The 9,986-nt window shown below is 34.6% G+C and overlaps 1 long non-coding RNA gene across 1 annotated transcript; it reads right to left on the reverse strand.

Moving 5' to 3' along the window:
• Positions 1-3,007: 3,007 nt before the first annotated feature.
• Positions 3,008-4,928, reverse strand: LOC122069175. The gene is made up of 2 exons (XR_006137392.1): positions 4,403-4,928; positions 3,008-3,398 (listed from the first exon to the last, which is right to left on the reverse strand). It is a non-coding gene; the product is annotated as an uncharacterized LOC122069175 (long non-coding RNA).
• Between the last annotated feature and the right edge of the window lie 5,058 nt (positions 4,929-9,986).

Below are 9,986 nucleotides of genomic sequence, written 5' to 3' on the forward strand. Positions count from 1 at the left end.
TTTGATGCATTTCCTTTAGACACTTATCAAAAGATTTGGATTCTAATCCAAAACATTCCTTCTCAAGGTATTGATTCTATTAATTTATTTCCTAGATTTTGCACTTATCTCATATCCTTCTATTCCAAACCTTTTTTTTTCCACCTTCTCCTCTTTCATTTTGTGTTAATGTTGGGTATGAGTTCTTGCAAAGCAATAAATTTCAAAAGTTGCAAGTTATATTCTAGTCCTTTGAGGGAAATAAGCAGTGGTGAACAATGGAAATGGCCACTGTTAATGCATCTTATGAATTTTAAGGTGTAAGAAGTTTCATATTTGACTCTTTGAGTACAGCAATGGAGATTCCATTTAAATTAGGATAATCTAGTCCAGAGGCAAACCTACTTCAAGGTGACCTTTCCCTTTTTTGAAACACTTTGGTATCAGCACGAAATTAATGAATCAAAGCACATGGAAAGGACTACAAGTTCTAATGAATTCAAGAACATTGGATTGCCACTTGACAGTGCTGTTAATGCCAACTTTGAAGAAACAACTAAGCCTATTGTTTGGTTTAATATATAAAAAAAATTATGAAAGGATGAGCAATATAGCTCCATAAACCCAGATGATATGTAAAATTAATGATTTTTTCCCTTGGACAATATATTAGATTCTCAACATTCAACTGAGAAGTGATTTATAAAACCCATCATGAATTACTCAATTCTGTGGTTATGGTGAAACAGTAAGAGTATGTATGTAGAAAACCTTATCTCTGTGATCATTTTCACACTGGGCTACCCTAGTTTCACTATCAAATTATTTGAATGCTGCACTTTCAAATCTGAAGATCACAACATAAAACATTTCAAATGACCAAACAAATAAACCTGAACAAGATTTTAGGCAACAAACTCATTTTACATTTGATCAATGTAATTCTTAGGCTGATGATTGAGGGGAAATTATTACAATTTGAATGAACTAATGATAGAAATTTTGATTTAATGAAATTTAGAAAAGAGTATAGTTTCAGCCATTTTATTTTCTTACAAGCAAAATGGATATTCTTCAATTTTAAACCTGAATAAGTTTGCATCACAATACTGTAATGACCGATGAATCAAAAACTTTCAATTGAATCTTATCCAAGGGTCTTGAAAAATTGAAATTTAGATTAAAAACAAATCTCATTAATTTAGCTCTTTCATGCCTACTATAGCTACTTATGCAATGGAAGCCTAGCTAGAAACACCAGGAGATGGATGATATTAACATAGTTATCAATAACGTGGATTACATAAAATTATGGAGCCATGTGTAAGGTAACATGATCAAATCTTAGTAAGTCAGATCCTTTCACAAAATTCAAAGCAGTGTATCCAAAATAGCTTATTAAATTATTTGTTTTGATAAGTTTAGATATATTCTTAGGCTCTAATCAACTTTATTTCATGCATCACTTGGTTATTCTTTTGGTGGAACGTGATGAGATCCCAATGTGCTTAGTTATTGTGATAAACTGGTCAAGGGTGCTGAAACAGATCATGGGTTAACCTAAAATTTCCACATTAAACTAGAAAGATGCATAACAGAAATGCAAAGAAATTTGGTTGGACCGGATTTTTCTCATCCATTGGCAACCCTAGAATTGGAACAGGGAGGTTAAGAATAAGGAAACTTTGATAGAAAGACCCTAATCTCTAGTCTCACAATGTCAGTCACCAACATTGAGAATGTCTTCTTCCCTAAAGGACGGGCAATAAAGATGAGATAACATGCTTGGTTTCAGGGCATATCCTCTCCAACCACACACACACACACTCTCAAACAGACACAAAAGGAGAAGAGAGAGAGAGAGAGAGAGAGAGAGAGTCCAAAGCTTCTTCCAAGAATAGTAATTTTCTCCCATTCTTTTCCTTGACATCTCCCTTTCAAGTTTCAAACCCCTATGATTTATGAAAAGTGCCACATCATCACCTACACACAAGCCCTATCAATGGTGTTAACTCTAACATCAAGAGACAGCTAATGCCATCGTCATTCCAAGGTCTAGCAGGACAGAGTTTTAGGGTTTCTTCACTTCATGGGAACGTCAACAAAATGGAACGTAACAAACCCTAGAAATGAACAATCCACCATATATAAGTCGTCAATGACTGATCAGGACAAACGAAGAGCTGCAGAAAGGCCGAGGGAACCATGTCCATGACGTAAAAGAGATTCATCTTTTTTTTTTTCTTTTTCTCTTGTTTACTTTTAGAGAGAGAGAGAGAGAGAGAGAGAGAGAGAGAGAGAGAGAGATGGGAAGAGGGGTGAGGGACCTTAATGCTTTCATTTCCCTCAGCCTAAATATAAGTTAATAACCAAAAAAGAAGAAAATATATATAAATTTCTTCGTTAAAACCAATCTATAGAAAGAAATCTATTTTTTTACAACTCACCCGGATCTGCAGAAATCTCTAAATCCGCATTCATATCTGAAAGGTACAATCATTTTCTGGAGTTTGCTTGTTATAGAATGCCCTGGTTTGCTACCCTTCTCATAGTTGTTTTAATTCGTATTTCTGTGAAAGAATCCATTGGGGGCCACTGAAAAAATTCAGTTCGAATTCAAGACCCAATGTCCCAATCCCAAATTGATGAAGGGAAAGATTAGCAACCACTGAACCACATGAAAGATGAAACCATCATCCCGCTTTGGTTTGATTGAACATTTGGGCAAATGGGTGATTAATTAAGGTGGACTCTATTTTTTTTTTTTTTTTGGGTGCAAACACCCCCAAAGAGGGGGAAGAAAAATTAGGCCTTAGAGGTCAAAAAAAAAAACACTTCAAACAACTTCAGAATATCCTCTGGGACGGCGGATATTCAAGAAACCTTGACCAGGGTAAGAAACTGCCCATTTAGAAATAGCATGGACAACAACATTTTCAGATCTCACTACATGTAAAAAAATCAGTACTCAAAGTAACTCTGAAGTAGATGAATGTTATCTTTGGCGAAGTTCCATGAAACTTGATGAGGTTATGAAAGTGCCCATTTAGAAATAGCATGGACAACAACATTTCAGATCTCATTACATGTAAAAAAGAGCAGAACTCAAAGCAACTCTGAAGTAGATGAATTTATCTCCGGCGGAATTCCATAAACCTTGATGAGGGTATGAAAGTGCCCATTTAGAAATAGCAAAGGCAACAACATTTTCAGATCTCATTACATGTAAAAAAAAAAAAAAAATTCAATACTCAAAGCAACTCTGAAGTAGATGAATGTTATCTCTATCGAAGCCAGAAAGATTCGTCTAAGAACAATTGCCTAGCACAGTTGATGAGGTTGTGGTGTGAAAAAACCAGGAGGTTTCAATTTCGTGTCTCCTGGCTGTTACCTCCTCCTCCCTCCTATAGTATACCCATCTAAAAAAAAAAAAAACTGAATCAGAATGATGGCTACCATAATTCAGGCCAGCTTTTAATGCTGATTAAGGACCAATTGGACTCTGATTTGATTAAGGGGGGAGATTGGAAACTAAATGAGAGATGAATCCATCATCATCCAACTTTGTTTTCTTGAGCCATTGGACAAATCACACAAATCACAAATGGGACATGGACCACATTGTGATTTCAAATTCCAGGCTCTCACAATTGAGTTATAAAACCCATCAATGCTTCTTTGTGGGTTCTCTTTGCATTACAGTCAGATTAACAGTAGTAGAACAATATCAAATGGTCTTTGGGAAACAAAATTGGATCTTTCAATGCCATGTAGTTCGGGAATCCAAATGGGAATTAAGATAACCCCCACGTCGACAAACTCAAGACCCATAAAGAATGTTTATCAAAGAAGAAAATTAAAAAGAAGACAGGTCTCAGTCGATGATAGGACACAAAGATTGAAACCCAATCCTATTTGGTGCAGTCTTCACTTCCATGAAATGTTAAACAAAGAAGAGAAATTTAGTAGTCCAAAGCATATATATATATATATATATCGTGAGCAAAAAGTGAGGCATATATAGCATATGACATACCCTACAGACATATCGACTAGAATAGAGTAGAAATCAAGGGAGTCAGTATTCAGTACCAGACCGGATAACAAAGGGCTCAGTTCCCGAGGCTGAGAGGTAGATGTAGGGCATAGATTAGAGGAAGGGGGGTGGGGATCTCAAAAGCACCAACCCAGTGTTGAGGCTCTTGAGACAGAGAAATTCTGTCACTGAAAACCCTAACAATGTCTCTCATGGAACTGTTAAGATTCCATTCTTCGCGTATATTGACAGAAAAAGCAGCAACAACAAACACCAAAACATACTCCAAAATCACTAGAGCAAAAAAGAAAACAACATAATAATATGAACAACATAATACCCAGATGAGCCAAAACAATATAGAATATACCAAGAAGGATCACAAACCTTTTTCTAGGGTTTCCATGGCAGAAGAAGAAGGAAACCCATTAAACCCGTATAACCAAACAGGTGTAGATGCAGCAATTAAGATGTAAATACCAGAAAGATAGAAAGAGAGATCAGAAGCAAGTAGGCAATTAGGATGTATAGACTAGATAGAAAAGAGGGCAGAGAAGCAGTAGTAGTAAAAAATGCATAGGATTGGGATTAGGGTTTATGAGGATCAGTGGTTGTCGTACCCCCATCAACAGGTGAAACTGCCACATGATCTGATCTTTCCCTCTAAGGAGAGAGTTTAGATCATGCTGGCAGCTTCAACTGCTAGTGGTGCACGGTTTAATCTCTCGAACTCCTTCTGGTGCAAAAAAGAAAGCCCTTGGCTTTGGCACATCAACTCTTTCTATCCTCTCTATCCGTTCCTTCTTTCACTAGAAAGGGGGTAGCCAAATAACCAGAGCACACAGAGGAACAGCCCAAAACCGGATAGGAAAGAGGGGATGAGGATGGTTTAAATAGGGAGAAAGGGAGTGAAGGGAAAGGACTTATCTCTTCATTAAGGGTTTTTGATATTATTAGGGACTCAAAATCTTATAATAATATTGTTATTAGCTTATTAAAAATATATTTAAAAATATAATGAAGGAGATGAGAAGAAGAGGGTGTGGTCCCAACTCCCAAGTGGAGCAAATTGAATAATGTCACGCCCACGCCACCACCATGCAGACAGGTTAGTGAGGGCTTCTATTTTTACTATAAGCTTTTAATGACTTCTGGTGGGGACCTTTCCATGCGCCTTCCACCTTACTTAACCCTTTCCCCTCTTCCTTCTCTCTTTCTCTGTGTCTTTCTCTCTCTCTCTCTCTCTCTCTCTCTCTCTCTCTCTCTCTCTCTCTCTCTCTCTCTCTCTCTCTCTCTGTACGTAAGCATCAACCTTAACCCCAGAAGAGATTGTTAAACACGAGGAGTATGTGGGGGACCATTATTGCATGGCTTCTTAGATGTTGCATAAGGTTCACACAAAAAGGAGATGTTAACAAAAATAAATAAATAAGGACGAAGGCATCTTAAACCTAACAGAATCATGTGGCAGAGTGAGAGAGAGAGAGATTAGTGAACGGCAGATATATATATATATATATATTTTTTTTTTTTTTGAAGTGATGAAGGGCAGCATTTATATTTTTTTTTTTTTTGAAGTGATGAAGGGCAGCATTTATTACATAAACTGTAAGCATCTTTCCCTTTGCTTAGTGATTGTTGGTATCTCTTTTTCCATATTAAACATGGGTTGCCATTTGTTGATTGGTGCCAGTAATTTAATAAGTAGCTATTAATGACATTACTATGGAGTAGGTAAACCTCTGCAGATTAGTCTGTAAAGCAATGTGTCTCATAGAGGCAACCAAGAAAAGGATAGGTTTTCAAAAGTTACTGAGATTAAGACACTCTATTTATTTTCATTTCAGCCCCTTTAAATTGTTGTATTATACATGGAATCAGGATTATTTTATTTCTTAGGGTTGCTTCTAGCAGGGTATCCCTACTAGATTGGCAAATACAGAAAGAGGGTATGTATTTTGCTGATAAATTCTTTACCGAGTTGCATGCTTTGGGGCCTAGGGGTATTCTTAATACCATGCTTGCCTTTGCAGGACCATTTTGAGATTTGAACAGAGTTCAGTTTCACAGATGATAAAGAGAAAACTCCTCAATTCATAGGATTTAATCCTCTGGTCGGATGGAGAAAGAGTATTGCAAATCTTTGATAATAAAGACTGCAAAATGATATTGACATTCATTATTGCAAGAGTTCAATCATAACGTCAAATCATTTTTGATGAAGAATTTGTCTATTCACCCTAAGGGTGGTGGAAAATTTTTTCCTTCAGATTTTGTTTGGTATAGTTTAGAAAGTCCAAATGAAGTTTCGTTGCCATCATTCTCATCTCCCTTTTATAGTTTCATATTACATTTCTTCCTTTCATTTTGGTCCATCAAATGAAAAGCATATGGTACATAATTCATTGATTGATACATTCCCTCAAATCAATTTTGTCCTTTGGTGGTTGGTTGGATTGCCACCAGTATCACCAATGGCATGGCCTTTTTTTTTTTTTTTGGAAAGAGAAGAAAGTTACTCTAGAGGTATATTATTATTGGGAAAAGAAGTATTTAATATGATGTCAGAGTATAGATTTCATCATACGACCGACCTCTCACATAATGAGCTGTAAGGTTTACATTGACACTCTACCTCTCCTATTCTAATTCATGTGAAGATAATATCATTCTTTACGCCACCATTGCTGTGGCATGCGGATTTAATTTCTCCCACAATAACATCATGAGAAACCCTTTTTCATTAGTGTTCAAAGCATTTTGAGTACTTATTGTCAAAGCACCTACCAAACATTCAAAGAAACCTTAAACCTAATAAAAGATCATGGAAGTCATGATGATATGATAGAATCTTGAGATTGAAGCCTTCAATGATTTCTACCAAAAAATCCCTTCAATGATGAAAGTTTTGACCAAGTTCTGAGAATTTGAGGTGGATCAGTTTGTACAATCACGCTTATTTGGTCCCTTGGTCTCCCTCATAACATGTAACCATGGAACTTAAATTTGATGGATGATCCCTAGTGGTACAAATGACCTTGAATTATATTGTTTTCAAAAATATGCATGAAAACATCTTGTGTGTCTGTTGGGTCTGTTGCCAATTGTAGCCTCTAGCCCCACTTGCTGACCTATAGGCTTCACTTTTTCCATGGAAAACTTGTATTTGTTTCCAATATCAACAATGGTGAAACTAGACTCCTTACCCATTGTTCTTTGAATTAGGTTTCATTTTTCTCATTGAAAAACTTATACTAGTTTTGCACTTAAAAACTTTTTAAACATGTTGTTCATATTATTATATAATCATGTATTAATTAAAAAAAAAAAAAAAAGTCTAGATTTGTAAATTAAACCAAAAGAAAAAGTAAGTCATACTATTGTGCCATGATTGAGATGACAAATGTATTGTAGTTATCCATCTAAATTTTCTCTACTCAATGGTCGTGACTTATGATCATCCACTGGAAAATAAGAGTAAGATAGGAAGCTTCCGTCTTCTTCCTTGGCGAAGAGCACTACAAATACTATGTAAAATGATAGAAAGTGCATTCAAGGCTATTCAATGGGTAGGCAACTTATTTTAAGCTACTAAGTTTGTAAATTCATTTTCCCCAAATTTAATCCAAACGCAATCAAAGTGATCTAATTCTGGTAATAATTTGCTAGCGTGGTAGTTGAGACACTCCGGTCAGCTTCTCATAGATGAATACGGGTCCTCCGGTGATCTACAACTTTGCCTGGATTCGCACTTATTTCCCCCCCCCCCCCTATTTCTTCAGCAATCCTGATCATTTCAGGTAAGGGTGTCAATTGGTTAGGTTCAAGAAATAAATTGTAGAACCGAGAATAAAAACACATTTTAAAAATCAAAATCAAATCAACTCGGTTTGATTCTGTTTTGATTTTATTTGATTTCATATTGGTTCCTTATTTGGTTTTCATTGGTTTCATATTAAGTCTAGCTCCTATTTTAGGAGTTTGTGCCAATTTTTTGTATCTCTTCATTAAAATAATAATAATAATAATTATTATTATTATTATTATTATTATTATTTGTTAGGGTCAGGATCTATAAAAATTTTATCAAACATTAAAAAGAATAGAATTTATCATCCACACTAAATGAAAAAGTATATAAAAAAAAAAACACATAATTATAACTCGTACATTATTCGGTTTGAAATAAGTAATTTGGTTCGATTCAATAATTTTAGACATTTAATCAAAACCAAACCAAACCAAGAAAAGATTTCAACTTTTGAAATCAAACTTGAACTGATATACTTCGATTTGATTCAAAAAATTTTAAATAGCTGATTTTGATTTCAGTTTTAAATTGACATATTTAATTTTAGGATTCAAAATTTGGGTCTAGATTTCTTTACTTAGAAAGGTTCAAGGTTTCATGGTTTATGCTTGTTTCATAGTTCAAGCTATAAGGTTTCATGAATTTTTCTGGTGAGCCTACCAGAATTTTTCATGCTAATTTCTATAATCTAATGTTCCATACATGGAGATTTTCATGGAGTTTTAAGATTCATATAGCTTTGAGCCTTTGATGAAGGTTCCATTTTGGAAAGGATGAGAAGAAGAAAATGTTTAAATGATTAATTGATTAGGGGTTGATATATATCCCAAATCAAAGATATTACTAAGACCCACGAGACATCCTTCTAGTGTTCCATGAAAATTAAGTAGTGTTTCCTTCACCACTTTATATGTTAGCATAGAAAACAAGAACTTAAAATGATGCAGAAAATAATGAAAACCGTAATCAATCACATAATTGAATGGATTTTTGTGATTTAACAAGACTGCTTATGTCCATGGTGAGGTGAGACCTACTTCACTATCGATGGAGAAAATGATTATACAGCAGCTCGTCCTCAAAGTTATCTCAGATTGCTTACAAAGAAAGAACCCTTGTTACAAATATATATATATATATATATATCAAAACACTATACAAATAATTAACCGAAATACTTATATAGTCTAAAAAAAATTCATGGGATCTACCATTCTCAGAAAACCCCCCTCTCATGGATCCCCAGTTCGTCAAGCCCTATCAATAACAAAATAATGCACAAAATGAATTAATTCCATAAGACCATAATGCCTCTTCGAAATCAGCCCACTTATGCAAATGATGGAATACAAGATATCATGTATCCCAACCGTTAGATTATAATAAATTAAGATCAATCTGACATGAAAGTAAAATATATATATATATATATAGATATAGATATAGATATATAGATATATATATATATATATATGTTGATTCTTGAATCATATATATCCTTTTGTAGTTTTGTTATTGAACCATATCAGTAGCTAAGGTTTAATTTAATATTTGTTTGGTTGGTTTATATTTTGACACATCAATCCTACAATTTTCAACAAATCAGTTCCTATTAATTTCTTAACTGTCACTAAAAGGAGAGAATAAACAAATTTAAATCAGTAAGGACCTTCATAATGGAGACAAAGAGGAAGTCATATTTTTTTAAGTGTGGACCTTACGTGATCCTTATGTCCACTAACTCTTATATATGCGCTACGTGTTCATATTTGTTCTATGCCAGATTTTAATTAGTGTTAGTTCTCTAGCCTCTCTCTCTATGATTCTTTCTATAATTCACCGAAAGATCATCCACTTGCCAGTAAGGTACCACTGATTAACCCTTGAAAAGGTTTTAAATGTTTCCATCTCTTTCTTTTTTTTCAACAGTTATGAACAACTTTATTGAAAAAGAGAAGGAAAAGCAAACAATCCAGAAGAAAAGAACCCCACTATAAAGGAGACAATGTCAACAGAATAGAGGATATTCTTCACGAATAGAGACTCTTCTAGCAGCCTCCTTTTGGCTTCTTGGCAACTTCATATGGGCTGCATTCCAGAGATATCTCTGAAACATTAAAAAGTAAATTAAAGCTCACCTAATTAGACCTTCTTAGCTTT

The sequence above is a fragment of the Macadamia integrifolia genome, unplaced genomic scaffold (assembly GCF_013358625.1).
Source record: "Macadamia integrifolia cultivar HAES 741 unplaced genomic scaffold, SCU_Mint_v3 scaffold542, whole genome shotgun sequence".
NCBI classification, from domain to species: Eukaryota; Viridiplantae; Streptophyta; class Magnoliopsida; order Proteales; family Proteaceae; genus Macadamia; species Macadamia integrifolia.